The sequence below is a fragment of the Lampris incognitus genome, chromosome 6, assembly GCF_029633865.1.
Source record: "Lampris incognitus isolate fLamInc1 chromosome 6, fLamInc1.hap2, whole genome shotgun sequence".
In the NCBI taxonomy this organism is placed as follows: domain Eukaryota; kingdom Metazoa; phylum Chordata; class Actinopteri; order Lampriformes; family Lampridae; genus Lampris; species Lampris incognitus.
The window spans coordinates 40,669,565-40,689,470 of record NC_079216.1 but is presented as its reverse complement, the minus strand read 5'-3'; the positions used below and the strand labels follow the sequence as shown (position 1 = coordinate 40,689,470).

The following is a 19,906-nucleotide window of genomic DNA, read 5'->3' as shown; positions in this document are numbered from 1 at the left end:
GACTGTGTGCATATGACCATATCACCTACAACCCACCTAAAGCCTTAATTTTTCTTCTCTGCTCTACTCTGGTTCTGCAAACCTGGTTCATCCAATTTCCTTGCCGTGTTTCTATGGGAGGGTTGTTTAGCAGCAAAAAGGATTAAGGTGCTCTCTTCCTGTGTAATTTGGAAAGGTGATTGATAGAGATTGCAGAGAAAATGAGTCATAGATACGTCAAGGGGAGGGTCAGGGTTGCATGATTTTAAGGTGTTTTTCATTTGAATTCCAAATATTCCAAATAGAAATAAATTGACAGTGACCTCGCCAGTGTTAAGGGAAAAAGGGACGCTTTTGGAAGGGTAGAATTTAATTTACCTAGCACTCTTCATTTCTAAAGAAACCTCCACTGAATGTCACACAATTGTCATCTCGGACCATGCACCTCTCTGTATAGCTAGCCAATTCCACGTCAGCCTACATTACTCATCTCCCTGGAGATTCAACCCTCTTCTCTTAGCTGACAATAAATTTATTAATTTAATGTTAACCGCCATAGATAATTTCATAGCTACTCATCAACCCAATTCCACTTCATACTCACCAAAGGCATACTTGTGGAGACAAATGATTTCCTACTCTGTGTAAACTTACCTCAAATATTCTCAATATAGACTGGCAGTATGCTGTGAATCCATCTCCTGAACTACTCAAATGCAGACTTGATCTACAAACTTGAGTTTGATATTGCATTCTCACAGTTCATATTATGAACATAGAGACAAAGCAAGCAGGTTTTTAGCACATCAACTAGGACACCAAGCAGCATCTTGTCTCATTCCACAGATGAAGAACAGGCTTGCTGGTCACTCACCCTAAAGGCATCAATTAAACCTTTAAAACTTTTTATTCATCCCTTTACTGCTCTGAATCTTCACCTGACACCTCCGATATGCCCTAATTTCTTCAAAATCTTGAGGCCCCCTCTTTAGACCCTAGAGCTACTGAAGCTCTGGACTCTCCACTAAGCTTCGAAGAAGTAATAACATCAATCAAAGTGATGCAAAATGACAACGCTCCAGGACCAGATGGATTTTTGGTTAACTTTTTTAAAACATTTCAAACTAAAATGACCCCATTGCTTCTTTCAATCTGCAATGAATCTCTGGAACGGGGTTCCCTACCACAAACATTAAACCAAGCATCCATAACAGTGCTTCTGAAGAGTGATAATGACTCAATATCCTGCTCCTCCTATAGACTCGAGTCTTTGTTGAACATTGATGCCAAGATTTTGGCAAAAGTATGGGATGGGCGTCTTGAAATATTTCTCCTTAGTTTGATATCAGACGAGCAAAAAGGTTCCATTAAGGAATGGCAGCTTTTTTCAATGTGTGCACACTGTTGAATATGTTCTATTCATAGCATTCTTGAGTAACTCCAGAAGTGGTTTTCTCTTTGGTTGGGGAGGGTGTTCTATCGAGTGGAGAAATGTGGGTTTGGTGATAAATTTGTATCTTGGATTCACCTGCACTATGCATCTCCACAGTTAGCATCCATACCAATGATACCCGATCCGACTATTTTGCATTGATACAAGGGACCAGAGGGGGGTACCTTTAACCCCCCCTACTGTTCGCATTAGTGATAGAACCTTTGTTGATCGCACTGAGGTCTTGCCCCCCATTTAAGTAATTTAAGTTGTCATTGTTGCTGATGATTTGTTATTACATTTATCAAACTCAATCAAAAGCATTCATTTTATCTTGTCGATTTTGGAACATTTTGGCTGATTTTCGGGTTATAAAGTCAACCCGCTTAAAAGCACTTGCTATCCAATCCAATGACCTTGCATCACAACTTCAGCAACCCAATATTCCCTTCAAATGAACCCCATTGGGTTGAGCTATCTAGGGATCAATATAACACGAACCATGTCCTCTTCTTTTTTCTGTCAACTTTTCGCCTTTGACTACACACATTAAAGCCAATGTCCAGAAATGGAGCAGCCAACCAACCACTGTCACTGACCAGAAGGATTATTTCCATAATAATCAACATCCTACCCAATTTTTTGTTTCACTGTATTCTAAACATGGGCGATTGGACAAATATATCAGCAATAAGTGATTGGCTGTTTTTTTTTCGCTTGGGTAATTTTCTTATTTTTTTGTGTGATTTTTGCCATTATATTTTAGTAGTTTAACGGTCTACCTCTACCCTGTGATGGCCCGACGGCCTGTCCAGGGTGTCTCCCTGCCTGCCGCCCAATGATTGCTGGGATAGGCTTCAGCATCCCCGTGACCTTGTTTAGGATAAGTGGTTTGGGTAATGGGTGGATGGATGGTCTGACTCCTCGAGTATTCAACTCGGTAAATCATTAACCTGTAAAGTGCAATTCAAAGCGTGCACAAATAGGAACTGGCAGTTGGAATTGGGCCATAAGCATGTTCTTGTTGCATTGATTTCTGATGATTCTTTCACAAAACAGGGCAGTGACTGCAGTGACAAAATGACAATTAAGCCATCTTTATTGTTTGCTGTCTGATGGATTGGTGCTGAAAACAATATCAATTCATAAATCATATTTCAGAAATAGACCAAAAACTGTATGTGCATTTGTGCACCCTCTTCTTCTTTCAGCTTGTTCCCTGTTTTTCAGGGGTCACCACAGCTGATTCTATTGTTTCCATCAGTTAGTCCATGGGCCAGACGATATTTCGGTACACTCAAGGTGGCAAAACTTACTTATAATTTTTGAAAGGATCCATGTCTGTAGATGATATTTTGGTATGATAACCATTCCTGAGTGGCAGCTGTATCACAGTTATCAGCTCATGAAGTTAACCACCCGCTAAACTAAATTGCATTTTAGACGCTGGTGCATATCCTGGTTTAGCCTCATGGTCAGGACATTTTTCAATGTTCTATAATATTGTCTTTGGTATCATTTTAAAGGGGACCTTCTTAGCTTTCATTCAAGCCCTGTTGTGGATATTTCTCACAAATATCGAGGTCACTTGACCTCTTCAACCCGTCAATAACACACATCTTTCTGCAATTTTCGCCTAAACTATATACTTTCTTTTAGCCCTGTGGCATCTAGGAATATCAGGGACACAAAACACAAAAACTGGAATACTCACAGGACTGTAAAGATTCAGGAAATGTATAATATACCCATACTATTTCATTGTGTGAGGTGATTGTCAGCCTTAAATGAGAACTAGACCAAAGCCAGTTAGGTCACAAACTGGTCTCATTTGTTTAAATACACAATCAAAATACATGATAAAAAGGAATACCATAGTGAGGTAATGAACTATTTTAATATTTTAAACAACATTGACATTTACATATACTTAGTCAATGATACATGCAATCCCATATCATTAGTGGGTATATGTAATGGTAATGGGTAGGGTAATGGGTATATGTGAATATGGTTACATTATTGTTATCAAGCTCTGGGTAACCAAGTCCAGAATCAACATCCTGTGCATCAATAGACTACTTCCACAGTAATACCATCAGAATCATCACACTGTCATTCATCAAACTGCTCGTTTCTCTCATCATCTGACTCCCCAAGTTCAGAGTCCAGTTCTGGACCATCCTGCTGTTTTTGGTTACTGCAGGTCTGTAACCTGCACATGTCTGTGCATGGAAGTCCATTTGACAGGCACATGCAGCTTGGCATTTTGCATGAATGCACACACTTGCATGTTAGCATTTCCAAGACCACATCTGGTGCAGGTGGGGAGCGCATCCAGTAAATGGCCAGCTTGCCTTCATCGTCTGTCCATCCATACTCAGTAGGGCTTGGCACCACAGGGTTAGCCTGCAGACAGCACTTCCATATTGCTGCCTGATAGTTGGCTCGTTGAACATGCATAAAGAGACAGTCTCTACATGGTGGCAGCTGGCTGGACTCAACCTCTCCCCTTTTGGTGCAGAAGAGCTGGTAACGCAGTTTGTTCACCTCAGCAGTGCTGCTATTAGCAACATACATCCGACAGATGAACTGCTCAATTTTCTGGAACAGCTCATCACTCACATTCCATGTCTGTCCCAGTTGACTAAAAGTCTCTTGGCAGGAAGTGTGCTTTCTCACTATCTTCAGGGCATTCAGCTTCCCTCGACCAGCGAATGCACTGACAGTGTCGCAGCCTGTGAAGGCATGTAAGCCAATTAGGCTGTCACAGATGCTGTCTCCAAGTGAACTTGCCAGTTTGGTGATGTCGACAAACTGTGTGCGGTTCTGAGTCCCACACTTCTGGTAGATGGGACAGGTGATGTCCTTCTGGAAGCCAAGACAAAGCACCATGACATCAGTGTCCTCAGCTGTGATGATAACTGACTTTGAGCCCGCATTTGCTGCATGCAATGCATGCAGGAGCAGACGGGTGTCAGCTTCTTCATGTGTGGAGTGCAGTTCTGCTGCTTCCTCACACCCATCTTCTGTCAACTTGTAGCAGGTTTCCTCACAGGTCATGGACAACACCTTGCCATGCAGCATAGCTCTGTATCGTGGGAGTTTCCACTCTTCCACCAGAAACTTGATGAGACTGGTCTTGTTGGAGGAACTGCACAGAAATTTTCTCCACTGCTGGACGTGGTGTCCCCCTGCAAGATTCTTGTACTGGAGAGTGATGTCTCCACCCCGGTTCAGTCGTTCAGCATCTTTGATCGAAGTCTGGTGATAGACATCAAAAACAACATCAATCCTCCCACTCTGTGCTCCCTCATGGAGGACCTGGGTCAAGGCTGACTCTGCAACCTGTGCAAAGGTTTTGTTGTTGCCATTCATTTTTTGGACCAGGCTCATCCCATCAATGATGGAAGTAGATGGGATTGGGATGTCTTCTGCAGGAGATACATTCTTTTCAAGCTCTCTGGCAAGTGCAGCCTTGTTTGTTTTTCGTAAGGACCCATCAGCATTTGCCAGTGCCCATGGTAGTGGGCCCAATGGGTAGGCAAGGACATCCTTCAGATTCACCTTCCTGCTTTCAGCCACCAGGATCATGTGACTGAAAAGGTTTCTATCTGCCTTCAGAACCACATCCTGTGCTTTCTTTCCATGAGCTTGTCTTGTGCTGACATTGGAGAATGTTTTCAGACTTTGCTTGGTCATCTTGTCGTGGAATTTCACAGGTGGTGGGTCTGCGTCTAACCTTGTTTGCTGGAATGCTTGGTAGGCCTCTTCTCCTTTCTCAAGAGCTCTCAAGAGATCTATGGTCACATCAGGTGGAGCCATGTTGCCAGTGGAGAGGCTAACCAAATCAATCTCATCAGGGGACATAGGATTGAGCCAGTTATTCTCCATAAGGTCCATGAGAGACTGGGCATCTGCTTCATCTCTCTTGATCCTTGGACTCTGTAGATCTGGATGAGACCATTTGCACCTGCCTTGACCTGTCAGGTCTCTCAGCTGTCTGAGGTACATGCTTCTATACTCAGCTGTGAGATAATATTTGGTCACAGCTCCTGGCTTCAAGCTGAATCCCTTTGTCCCTCCAGCTGTTTGGGTGTCTTTGTTCACCGTTTCTTCTATAGCTTGGTCAACAGGGATTCGGCCAAAGGGATTGGTGGAGCCCAGTTGGACTGAGAAGCCTCCTTCCATGAATTCTGTGTACACATCTGGGTGTGTGATGGGCAGCTCAGACATCTGGGCGTAGTAGTAGGGGAGGTAGCGTGCATAATTCATCCTGTCATAAGCAAAGCACCATGGGATCATTGCTCGAATGCTAGCCAAGTGTAGCATCCAGTCTCCCTCTCTGGATGCTCGGATGAGCCCCAACAAGATTTCAACCATGTCCAAATAGGACATCCAGAAGTTCGAGAGGCTGCCGTTTCCACCTCTAAGGAACTCACGGTAGACTTCAAATAGATCCATGATGCGTGTACAAGAGCTGTTCTCGAGGACCTCCTTCAAAGCATGTGAGACTTCTTTCCCAAGGCTGTCAATGGTCTTCAGTGTCTCATTCAGGTGAACCACGTCATTCCTGTGAGTTTCTTCCAACCAGGACAGGAAACCATTCAAGGTCAGTCGCATGAGAGCCTCATACAGGAGCTTGTGTAGTCGCACTGCCCTGTTGTACTTGCGGCCATCCATAACACCAGCAATTGAGCCTTCTGCAATCATGCCAGACTCAATGCAGAGGTCTTTGAGTCCAGCATCTTGGAAACGCTTTCCTATTATTGCCAGCAGTGTGCAGATGGTGTGGAATACCCCAAGCCCAACGATGATATCATGGAACTTGTCATGGTGTTTCCATGTGATCTCGACAGCCTTCGCATACAGGGCTTGGTCAAAGACACAGACAATCTTCCTCAGGCCTAAGCACTGCATGATGCTCAGTGACTGGTTAAGCACCTCGTTGACAGTAGACATTTGTGTCGCTGGAGCATTGATGGTAGGCAGATAGCCTATATTGTCGGGGATGACCGTCATCTCTCCTCGAGTCAGGATGTTGAAGCCTGTCCAGCTGCTGACTGACTGTTCTTCTTGTTGTGACATGCGTGCTAGGACCCAAAGAAGGTTTTTGTCTCTGGCAAGCTTAGTATTGGCTGAAGTATCGGCATCTGACTTTTTGCTTTGTGGTGGCCCTACCCGTTGTCCAGCATTGTAAGTTGGTAACATTGGTGGGGGTCCATCAATGCTTCTCTTCTTTGTTTTGGGAACAGTGGGCATGGGTTGGACAGGAAGTGGGTTGACTGGCTTTGCTTGCACAGCATTCCCATTGACTCTGTCAGATGTTCCCTCACCACTGACAGTTTCTTCAAGACGGTCGATATTGTCCCAGGCTAAAGTTGTGAATATGCCAGGATGGATGTTAGCTGGAAGGGCAATGCCACTCCCTGATGATGAGAGTTTCTGGAGACACAGGGCAGTGTTGATCTCTTCCATCTGTGAATAGGACACACTGTGACCAAGTCGGTTGAGGATGTTTATCAACGCTACATTTCCTGTCAACGATTTGACACTGAATGGCAGAACAATGTGCTTGGAAGGCTTGGTATTTCCACATGTCACTGCATATACTATGTCATGGCCAAATGACTGCAGAAGGCACTGCACTCTCTGGGATGCATGATCAGGATCATTTGAGCCTGTGAGTAGAGAGTACAGGAAGATAATGAGCGACTCTGGAATGGTAGGACATTCTGCTTCTGGTTTGACTTCAGGCGGCCAGGTTTGAGGAACATCTTGACTTTTAATGTCTGCTCTCAATTTGATGGCTGCTTTGGCTATAACATCTTGTGCACTGACACTTTTCAGGGTCTGCAGCTCCCTTTTTAGAGACTGATTTTCTTTGGCAAGTTCCCTCATGGACAAGTTATCGGGATAGAGGAGGAATTTTCCTTTCTCATCAGGGAATATCTGCAAGGCTCCAGCAAACTCACTCTCCAGGTTTCGCCTTATGTGCTTCTTGGTTGATTCCTTGACTTGGGCAATGCCTTGGGAGTTCATTGAAGCCACCAGTCTAGAAGAGAGATCAGTCATTGTCATCACTTGAGGATTACCAAAAAGCTCCATCCTGATGAAGAGGAACAGCTCATTGTATGCCTTATTCACAGCAGCTTCATTCTGGGCTGCAGCATCATCATCTTCATTGCTGGCAACCTCTCCTTTGGAAACCTCTTCTTTGGTGTAAAGTCTATAGCATGACCTGTGGTAGTGCCCTTCAGCTGCTACAAGGTCTCTACTCACAATGGCAAGGATTCTGCTGTCCCTTTTCTTTGTGGCTGCACTCCTGATCTTTGCATCAGCTCGCAGTTCTCGACACTGCACCAGTACTTCTCTCGTATTCTGTCTCTTGGAATATTTGCTGTTTTTCTGACAAAATATGCACTCTGCATCATGTCGAGCTACTCTCTTAGATTGTTTCTCTTCAGCAGAGACACAACTTTTCTTTTCTTTTGCAAGGAGGCCATCAAGAATTTGCTTCATAGTGAAGATACTGCGACACTTTCTGTGGTAGTAGATTGCTGGAATCTGTCCCTCAGGAATGTCTTTTGCCAGTTTCAAAACTGGTGCATGATTTCGTATCTGAGCTGCCCTGAGCAGAGTTCTCCATGAGTCGACACTTTGTAGTGAAACCAGCTTATCTGTATCATCAGAACAGTGGATAATGCACTCCACCTGTGGGCGCTTTGGTATTGGGTAAAAACTTGCTTGTTCACCAGTGGCCATATTCAGTCAGTTTTCACCTGCCACATACAAACAAATACATGTAACTTAGGTGTATGAACACAACTAAAACAAAGTTTACTTTGCTTCACCAGCGTCATATTACCATTATTTATCTTACATAGCCACAAATAGATACATTACCTAGTTGCTATGCAACAGCTGTATTTTGTCCACATGAGGCCGCTAAAATCAACACAAGATGAAAGTTCCTCGTAGCCACTTTAACTAATCATATTAACATATACATTAAAAGAACATGCTAACATTATGGGAAATTAGCTTACAATCTTCTCCAGAGTGAGACAAGAAGATAGATACCAGTTTCCTCTATATGTGTTTAGTAGAAAGCTATCTGGCTGCACGTTAGCCTAGCTTAGCACAATGAATGGAAGTACACAGTACTGGTTATCCTTGGTTGTTGGCCAACTAAGAACTGTCCCAGAGTTTAAGCTAGGCTAATCAATACCAGGGGTGTTGAAATGCTATATTTGTAAAAATCTGGGCAAATACACAATCGTGAGAGGCACAGAAACAGGTTTCCTGAAAGAAAAATGAAATAGCTGCTCATTTGGAAAGGTTATCATGTATTATTTTACTTCTGTTAGTGTACCAAATAAAATGGCACCAGTGAAGTTGTGTCACCTTGGGTGATATTGATATCTGGTCTGACCCATGGACTAACTGGCTTTGGTCTAGTTAGTTTCTTAGTAATAATGCCCTTCTAATTTAAGGTTCACAATCACCTCACACAATGAAATAGTATGGGTATATTATACATTTCTTTCTGAATCTTTACAGTCCTGTGAGTATTCCAGTTTTTGTGTTTTGTGTCCCTGATATTCCTAGATGCCACAGGGCTAAAAGAAAGTATATAGTTTAGGCGAAAATTGCAGAAAGATGTGTGTTATTGACGGGTTGAAGAGCTCAAGTGACCTCTATATTTGTGAGAAATATCCACAACAGGGCTTGAATGAAAGCTAAGAAGGTCCCCTTTAAAATGATACCAAAGACAATATTATAGAACATTGAAAAATGTCCTGACCATGAGGCTAAACCAGGATATGCACCAGCGTCTAAAATGCAATTTACTTTAGGGGGTGGTTAACTTCATGAGCTGATAACTGTGATACAGCTGCCACTCAGGAATGGTTATCATACCAAAATATCATCTACAGACATGGATCCTTTCAAAAATTATAAGTAAGTTTTGCCACCTTGAGTGTACCGAAATAGGAAATTTTGGGCTCTGGCCCATGGACTAAGTACCATGTGAGGGCACAGCACCAATGGCAGCCTTTGTTAACTTGGGCCTTGACTGATCCGATGTGGTCTTGTCAATCTGTGTACTGATTTGGCAAAATTTTATGTCAGATGCCCTTGCACAGGTAAAGCACTGGATGCCATCCAAGTATTCATGGACTTGCACCCATGCCTACAGTTGTGCACCCTGATCATTTAAAAACATAATTATGTTGTCCCCACATGTGGAGGCTGCAAGCGAAGGTGTCCTTTTCTGATGCCCTCAGTCTTTTTTTTATTTGTTTGTTTGTTTTTTTTTTCAAAATCATGTTGGACAGCTGTTCAGCCGGATTTTACAGCATATTTCTTAGCAAAGATCTCAACTTGATTTATTTTATTTCATTGAAAAAGGGTAGCCTATAGGCTGTAATATTTCAGTTAAACTATATTTTCACATTATTACTTGTGCAAATTAGTAATATTAAAATCTTTTGCTTGCACAACTCGTTTGTAAAGATTGCTAATTACTTCATTTAAGTCCTTCGGCTTGCCAGTTGTGTCCAGTTTAAAAGGAAAATAATGCCAAATAGCGGATTTTGTATTTTTGTTTGTTTTTTTGCAACAAGTTCTTCCATGATTGCATTGGCTGAAAATGGCCAACGCAAGTGTGTGTGTGTGTGTGTGGGGGGGGGTATTGGCAATCAGCAATCGTTGGGCCGGTAGGCAAATTTTGACACATTGCCCAACCCTAATGTATTCTGCTGTTCTTACCAAAATAATTTTTCAAAAATATTATTGGTCAGCACATATTCATAAGATAACTTGTTGGCTTAGATCTTCAGATAGTCCAGTTTAGACAAGAGGCACAGTCTTGTAATTCATCCTCTCTTAAAGCTTTACTTACATCCTCTCTACCGCTCAATGCTTCTGGCTAAACAGATAATCCGGTTGTCCACCCTTTGGATCTGGTATCAATTCAGGCACCACTTCAAATTCCTGTCAGTTTCCTCTAGGACACCTTTAAAGGAGACCATTAAACGTGTCACAACCATTCTCCCCATCATACACAGATGCTATTTTTCTGTGATGGTACAACAAAGGTATAAAGTGCTTTCAGGATTTTTACAAAGATGATTTCTTTCGCAGTTACACAGAGTTTTCCACTGAATTTGGACTGCCAGCGACCCACCTATTACACTACTTCCAGGCCTGGCATTTTGCAATTTCCGTCTTTCCAAACTACCCCTGTATGCCCCCAAACAATCTTAGGAAGATCTTGAGCTGAACCCTACACAGAGGTCACTGATCTCCAAGATCTACGGTCAGTTCTTATCACTTGACTAGTGTTCCATGACCAAAACAAGGGCGGTGTGGGAGCAGGAGCTGCCCATTAAATTCACAGAGGAAGGGTGGAAAGGGGCTATCCAAAGGACCCATACAACCTCTCTCTGTGCCCTTATTGGGTACATACAGTTCAAAGTCCTGCACAGGGTTCACTTTTCTAAAGCCCAATTGTCTGAAATGTTTCCGGAAGTAGAGGACAGGTGTGACAGATGTCATGCAACTTAAGCCACATGTTCTATTCATGCTTGAAGTTATACCACTTTTGCCATGACTATTTTGAAACTATGTCAAAAATACATAGTATTAAAATTAAGAAACTGTCCTTTTATCATGATATTTGGGCCCCTCAGGACTGTAGTCTATTAACTTCTAAACAGTTAGACACTTTAGCTGTCACATCTTTATTAGCACAATGCTGTCTTCTACTCCATTGGAAATCTAATCGATTCCCATCCATCGCTCAATGGCTTCATGATGTCGATGTCATATTTTTTCTAAAACTGGAAAAGATCAGGTACGAACTAACGGGTAACTGAGGAATTCTTTGGGAATTGGTAACCCTTTATAACATACTTCAGCTCACTGCAGGTCTTACCGCCAGACTAAACCTCTGTCTTCTTCTTTTTTCACCGCCCCCCTTTTTGCTGTGTTTTATTATTGCTCCTTCAACAGGGAGAGTTTAAGGGATACATATAGTTGAGAGTAATATTCCAGTTCTGATAAGGGTGGGTGAAGGGGGTGATGGGGGGCTGTGGGGGGAATTGGAATAAACAAATTAGGGGGAGTATTGTGAGGCCAGCTATGTTGTGGTTTGGAGACAGTGACACTGATTGAAAAGACAGGAGGCGGCGCTGGGGGTGGCAGAGTTGAACATGCTAAGATTTTCACTGGGAGTGACGAAGAAGGACAGGATTAGGAACGATTACATTAGAGGGACAGCTCAGGTTGGACGGTTTGTAGACAAAGCAAGAGAGGCAAGATTGAGATGTTTTGGACATGTGTGGAGGCGAGATGCTGGGTATACTGAGAGAAGGATGTTGAAGATGGAGCTGCCAGGCAAGAGGAAAAGAGGAAGGCCAAAGAGGAGGTTTATGGATGTGGTGAGGGAGGACATGTAGGTGGCTGGTGTGGCAGAGGACAGGAAGAGATGGAAATGGATGATCCGCTGTGGCGACCCCTAACAGGAGCAGCTGAAAGTAGTAGTAGTAGTAAATGAGGGGGTGTATTGGAATCACATTCTTCCTGTAATATTTTGAACCAGTCCTTCACAACAGAATGTCAAATACAGGGAAATGTGAAGAAACCTTGAAACTGTCTGTTAAACCTGCTCTCATTAATAAATAAATGAAAAAAATAAATGAAATAAATATATTCAATTTACCTCACCGTACCCTCACTGTAGTTTATGGCTTTCAGTCTATTCAGTGTTGGATTGTCTGGGATGCCCGGATAACAGATGGGTCATTACCAAAGATATTTTTCTAGGTTTTGACCAGGATTTTTTTTTCATTATTTATTTTCTCCTTTTAATTCAACAAGATCAGTCTCCCCCTATACCTCATTTGTTGCAACTCTCTAACCTTGTTCTGAAGCACCAAGTGGCTAGATAACCTTGTTGAACTCTGTCATAGACATGCAGTCCCGAATCCAAATACATGATACATGTGCAAAAAACAAAAGTATGAATGTTACCACCCCTGCTGACCTCAGAGACAGTCAGATACCAACTAACCATCCCCGTTTTCTTGTATTCTCCCCCCCCCCTCAGAAAAAAAGTGCTTTTTCCAAGATTTTTTTTAAAAGACAAGAAAGGGTGCACAGCTGATAATGAGGGCTGATGTTACTCTTTAAGGTTTGTGCTTTTGACACTGGAAGGTCACTCCCCGCTGGGTTCGATAACAGTAGCCATTTCTGAGACTGCTTGATGTGTCTTCAGCCTGTTACGGTCGGCTTGCATTTGTGATGACCATTTCATTGTGTTGTGTCTGACCTTTTGAGTCGGGGGAAGAGAAATATTAGATGTGTGAGTTTGGTCTGGATAGCAGTAGAGAGCCCTCAGTGTCAGCACTCTGTGATGTAAACAAATGGCTCCATTTTTACCTCCTATCTGCTCGCTCGCTCTCTCTCTCTCTCTCTCTCTCTGTCATTCTGACATGGACAAAGCACTGGCTTCCAGACAGCCAGGAATAGTATCGTGAAAAAAAACAAACAAACACACACACATTCACACAGAATGCACGCACTCAAATGCAAACATAACCATGAGCATACACATTGCCAATAAAATGCAGCAGTGTGTGCCATAAAAAAGGACAAAAGAGACAGCGTTTGTGATGCAAATAAAAATGTCCCTTTCATATTGACACTGTTGAAAGGCTGAATATGTGTATTTCAATATTGTGTTTAATTTTGCTGCGATAAGAGTGCTTCTGTATGCTAAGCATAACGATGGCTCTGGCGAGAGTTTCAGGTATCTGGAATTATTCGTCTCAGTCGATCAGAATAGATGAGAATCAATGCTGGTTGACCAGTATGTTAACGATAACTGTCAGTAGGTTTGGATTTTATTTATATATTTTTTTTGTCCTTAGACGTGAAATCTCAAAGGCGAAGAAAATGCTGCACGCTATCTTGGACGCTAATGCAGATTCTGCTGTCATTTGCATCGTTTAAATTGCACCTCTTCTCTGAAAATGTACAACTCATTGGCTTTAGTAATTCTCAATTCTTACTGTGGAATGAAGGGAAGCAAAGTTATTTGTGCCACAAAACTATGACCTTGTACAGACCGTTGGTTTAGCATATCAGGAGGAGAGTGAACCCTGCATCTTTAGGTCCTGTGTCTTTGACTTAAATCTTTTTATATGTTTTGCCTTTCAGTCTTTTTTTCACCCTGCCTTTTGTGTGTGAGTGAGAGAGTGATGTGAAGACCCGGTTACTTAGGTAAACTCAATCAAGTCCTTGTTTTAACCTATTGCATGCTTAGCTGAGATCTATTCAGAGAATGCAGAAGACTGATTCAACAATGATGATGAATAATATTTTATACTGTCATCATTTCACACAGTGCTTAACAGTGGTGCTTTTTATAATTTTGTTGTCTGTGCACAGTGCCAATGGATTTTTGTTCATCCAGTTTCGAGGTCACTGCTTTTATGCTGATGACGATGGTGTGTGGGCATGGGCAGCATTGGAGGTGACCAGATATTAAGAGGGTTTGGTGGAGAAGGTAGGTAGTAAAATATGAACAAATATAGGCTGGAGAGAGACCAATGCTGCAATATATGAAACACAGATTTAAAATAAATCCCCCAGAGGAGTTTTATCATCATCATCTTCATGTATGGTATGCACGAGTATGTTATAACATTGCTCTCTGTGAGGAGAGGTATTTATTGGTATCGGTTTTATTTACAAAGCACTTGTACAGAAATTGCCACTATATTTTACTTCTCTATTAAACCGGAGCTCTAACACTCACTTGACTCCCTCTCAGGACCAGCTGTCACTTCAGTTTCCTTGGGTGAATTTAAATGTAGGGGAAAAAATGCCTTTAGATTGTGTGCTGCTGATACCTGGAACTGTTTACAACAAACCCTGAAGCTTGATACCCGAGTGTCTCTAAATGAGTTGAAATGCTTGTTATTCAACTTAATATGCCTGAATTGTGAATGTTTTTTCTTGTTATGTAACTTAATAAGCCTGAATTGTGAATGTTTTCAGTAAATTTAAATCATTTATCATTTATTTTACTATTATTTATTTACTTGTCATATTTATCCCCTGTTATTTGTTTTACTGTTGTACACTTGGCACTCTTGTAAATAAGGAGATCTGTGTGTCTTCTCCTGGATCGCCACCTTGCTGTGGTGGAGAAGCTTGCATGTACCAATGATCCCAAGAGCTATGCCATCTGGAGCTTGGCTCCTGGTAGGGTCACTGAAAGCGGACAGGTTAAGGGGGAGGTTCCAGACAAAGCGTGATCCAACAAAGATCCGACAAAAACCTCAACGGCGGAAGATGTCTCCAGGTCACAACAGCAGTGAAGGTGGACGAAGGCTGCAAAAGAGGGTAGTCCCCAATCGTCTTCGTTGTCCATGCCATTGGATTCTGGCCACCCCCTGCCAAAGACCACATGGTGGCTGCAGGCGCATCAGCTACTCCACATAAAAAAGCTGTCAGGCAGGATCAGCCTCTACACCTACCTGGAGACCCAGAAGGACCCAGATAGAGGACAGTCATCCTTGACCCCCAGTGATGATGATGATGGTGTGTGTTATCTATGTATCTATTATTTATCTATTATGTGTGTATGTATGTATTTATGCCTCTGCACACATGCATGAATGCAGGCCTGTGTGTGTTTATCTGTATTTTGTGTGTTACCTCTGAGGTTGTCAGTTGTACAGATGAATGTGCCTAGGGAGGCAAGTGAACTTTGACCAGACGTTGGTCATTACTTCTGTTCTAGTAGCAATAATTCCAACTTCTTCATCCAACAATGGACATCCTTTTTTCAACATCCAAGCTGACAGGAAGCCCCCGACTGCATCAGTGATCACAGACTGCAGGAGCAAAAGGAAAACCGCTCTCACTATGTCATAACCACCTTGCCATCTTGTTTGGAGCAGCTGGAGGTTGGTAGATGAAATTACTTCATTACACTGCGTTTCTTGAGAGTGAACACAACATTTCAAATTGCCTCCTTCTGCATGGACAATAAAATTACGTGCCAAAAATCTTGTTGTCTTTCATTTTCTCACTTTCACTCGTCTGATTTCTTTGGCTCTTTTGCGTGAGCACTCAGTCATGGTTTTTTTTCTCTTCTTCCTGCCCTAATTTAGGGCTGAAAACAGCGAGTTGAGTGCTGTCTAAAAAAATAAGTGAAATTAAAGTGACGGAAAGATTTGTATGCTCTCCAGTTTTTCCCCCTCTCCTCCTTTTCATTGCTCTACAACGTGCAGCAGGCACCACTGCTTGCTGTATGAATATGCCCAGACCTTCATACAGTGATGACACTTGGCACTGCTATCTGACACAACACAGGCAATGCATTTGGGTTACTTCCCTCAGGCGTACATTATTTCAACAGTGGATGAAAACATTCAAGCATCTCTGCAAGTGTTTAAAGACAAAATGATGAGTAATCGGGGGTCAGGTCATAAGTATACAGCATTTTTAAATGCACACTGCATGTAAGGTTATGTGTGTGTGTGTGTGTGTGTGCATGCCTTGTCTACTGGAGCTGGTATTTACATAAAGCACAAGTTATTTAAGCCAGTAAGCAGAAAACTTGCTCTTCAGCTTAAAGCTTGTTGCACTACGTCGATTCAATTATGAACGCTAAGAAGACATTTTCCAGCACTGGTAGAGGACAAAAGCAGACGTGATTTTTCTGCATAATGTGACAGAGGAAGATTATTAATAGATTCACATTTTAAAGGGGTGGGGGGGTTGTCCCCTTTTCTTGTTGTCTTGGAGTTTGGTATAACTACTGTATACCTATGAAATATATCTGACATTTATTTCTTTTATTATTTTTTTCACCAAGATTTGTTTCATTTCCTGTGCTCCACACCCATCTCTGATGACGCAGGTTGTTTGGGGGTTTATTAGCATAATAGTATTGTTCAGGAGCCACCACATTAATTGGCCGGCATCATTGTTTGCCCCGCCCCCTCCACTGACAGAAACCATGGCTGCTCATCCAGAGCAACAGGTCGTGTCTAGATGGTAACCCTAGATTTGCGAATTTGCGAAACTCTTACACTAACTTAACTTAACCCTAACCTCAACCCAACGTTTACCCTAACCTAACCTTAACCGATAGCTAACTTTAACCTAACAGATAGCGAACCCACAACTTAATCTCAACCTAACCTTAACCTTACACTTGCTTTATTCTAACCCTCTATTCAGTGGCGCCGTAAGTGGGTATAACGTTATGAAGATTCTAAGGGCACCAGACTAGAGGGGGCGCCACAACGGTGCTCAAAAATACTGAAAAGAAAAATAAAGAAATCAGTCATTCTTCAGAAGTGTTATTAAACTGGCATAATGATTTAAAATGCACATTGAAATGGTTTAAGAAAGAAAAAAAATCCAGTTGACAGCATCTGTTTTGAACTCCGACCCTCCCTCCCCCTAAACGGTTTAGTCCACGTCTGTTTTGTCGAAGACCTCTCTGATTCGCGATCCACAGGATAGAGCCCACAGGTTCAGTCTGGGCTATGGTGGTATCATAATCATTTTTGTTAAGAGCATTTTATATGTAAATTTGTCAAACTAAGAAGATGGGTCCCTTATTGGAGAAGCTGTTGATGAGGGGATTGTTGGGCAAGCTGGTAGCATGGGATGAATGTAGAGGGAGGGGTTTAATGTTTAAAGAAGTCAGGACAATAATAAAATAATTATTTGATTAAATAAATAATTAATTAAAGGGCGCTCAGTCATATTCTTTGTCTACTACTACTTTCGGCTGCTCCGGTTAGGGGTCGCCACAGCGGATCATCCGTTTCCATTTCTTCCTGTCTTCTGCGTCTTCCTCTGTCACACCAGCCACCTGCATGTCTTCCCTCACCACATCCATAAACCTCCTCTTTGGCCTTCCTCTTCTCCTCTTCCCTGGCAGCTCCATATTCAGCATCCTTCTCCCAATATACTCAGCATCTCTCCTCCACACATGTCCAAGCCATCTCAATCTTGCCTCTCTTGCTTTGTCTCCAAACCGTCCAACCTGAGCGGTCCCTCTAATATAATCGTTCCTAATCCTGTCCTTCTTCGTTACTCCCAGTGAAAATCTTAGCATCTTCAACTCTGCCACCTCCAGCTCCGCCTCCTGTCTTTTCGTCAGTGCCAATGTCTCCAAACCATATAACATAGCTGGTCTCACAACCATCTTGTAAACTTTCCCTTTAACTCTTGCTGGTACCCTTCTGTCGCAAATCACTCCTGACACTCTTCTCCACCCACTCCAACCTGCCTGTACTCTCTTTTTCACCTCTCTACTGCACTCCCCGTTACTTTGGACAGTCGACCCCAAGTATTTAAACTCAGATGTCTTTGTCACCTCCACTCCTTGCATCCTGACCATTCCACTGTCCTCTCTCTCATTCACGCATAGGTATTCCGTCTTGCTCCTACTGACTTTCATTCCTCTTCTCTCCAGTGCATACCTCCACCTCTCCAGGCTCTCCTCAACCTGCACCCTACTCTCACTACAGATCACAATGTCATCCGCGAACATCATCGTCCATGGAGACTCCTGCCTGATCTTGTCCGTCAACCTGTCCATCACCATTGCAAACAAGAAAGGGCTAAGAGCCGATCCTTGATGTAATCCCACCTCCACCTTGAACCCATCCGTCATTCCAACCGCACACCTCACCATTATCACACTTCCCTCATACGTATCCTGCACCACTCCTACATACTTCTCTGCAACTCCTGACTTCCTCATACAATACCACACCTCCTCTCTCGGTACTCTGTCATAAGCTTTCTCTAAATCTACAAAGACACAGTGCAACTCTTTCTGGCCTTCTCTATACTTCTCAATCAACATTCTCAAAGCAAACATCGCATCTGTGGTGCTCTTTCGTGGCATGAAACCATACTGCTGCTCGCTGATCGTCACCTCTCCTCTTAACCTAGCTTCTATTACTCTTTCCCAAAGCTTCATGCTGTGGCTGATCGTTATACCTCTGTAGTTGTTACAGTTCTGCACATCGCCCTTGTTCTTGAAAATCGGTACCAGTATGCTTCTTCTCCACTCCTCAGGCATCCTCTCACTTTCCAGGATTCTGTTAAACAATCTAGTTAGAAACTCCACTGCCATCTCTCCTAAACATCTCCATGCCTCCACAGGTATGTCATCAGGACCAACTGCCTTTCCATTCTTCATCCTCTTCATAGCTGCCCTCACTTCCTCCTTGCTAATCCGCTGAACTTCTTGATTCACTATCCCTACATCATCCAACCTTCTCTCTCTCTCATTTTCTTCATTCATCAGCCCCTCAAAGTATTCCTTCCACCTTCTTAGCACACTCTCCTCGCTTGTCAGCACATTTCCATCTCTATCCTTGATCGCCCTAACTTGCTGCACATCCTTTGCAGCTTGGTCCCTCTGTCTAGCCAATCGGTACAAGTCCTTTTCTCCTTCCTTAGTGTCTAATCTGTCATACAACTCACCATACGCCTTTTCCTTTGCCTTTGCCACCTCTCTCTTTGCTTTACGCTGCATCTCCTTGTACTCCTGTCTACTTTCTTCATCTCTCTGACTATCCCACTTCTTCTTTGCCAACCTTTTCCTCTGTATAATTTGCTGTACTTCCTCATTCCACCACCAAGTCTCCTTGTCTTCCTTCCTCTGTCCTGATGACACACCAAGTACCTTCCTAGCTGTCTCCCTCACTATTTCTGCAGTGGTTTTCCAGCCATCTGGCAACTCTTCACTACCACCCAGTGCCTGTCTTAACTCCTGCCTGAACTCCACACAACAGTCTTCCTTCTTCAACTTCCACCATTTGATCTTCGGCTGTGTCTTCACTCGCTTCCTCTTCTTGGTCTCCAAAGTCATCCTACAGACCACCATCCGATGCTGCCTGGCTACGCTCTCCCCTGTCACCACCTTGCAGTCTCCAATCCCTTTTAGATGGTGCCTTCTACATAAGATATAGTCCACCTGTGTGCACTTTCCTCCACTCTTGTACGTCACCCTGTGTTCCTCCCTCTTCTTGAAATATGTATTCACCACAGCCATTTCCATCCTTTTCGCAAAATCGACCACCATCTGTCCTTCCACATTTCTCTTCTTGACTCCATACTTTCCCATCACCTCCTCATCACCTCTGTTCCCTTCACCAACATGTCCATTGAAGTCCGCTCCAATCACCACTCTCTCCTCCTTGGGTACCCTCTCCACCATGTCGTCCAACTCATTCCAGAATTCTTCTTTTTCATCCATCTCACACCCAACTTGCGGGGCATATGCGCTGATAACATTCAGCAATAAATCTTCAATTTCCAGCTTCATACTCATCACTCTGTCTGACACTCTCTTCACCTCCAGCACGCTCTTGACATACTCTTCCTTCAGAATTACCCCTACCCCATTTCTCCTCCCATTCACACCATGGTAGAAGAGTT

The 19,906-nt window shown here is 43.0% G+C and overlaps 1 protein-coding gene across 1 annotated transcript in view; it reads left to right on the top strand.

Moving 5' to 3' along the window:
* The window catches only part of cdh13 (cadherin 13, H-cadherin (heart)), a 678,090-nt gene that overhangs the window by 89,150 nt on the left and 569,034 nt on the right, over positions 1-19,906 (top strand). The gene's annotated exons all lie outside the window — the stretch shown is intronic.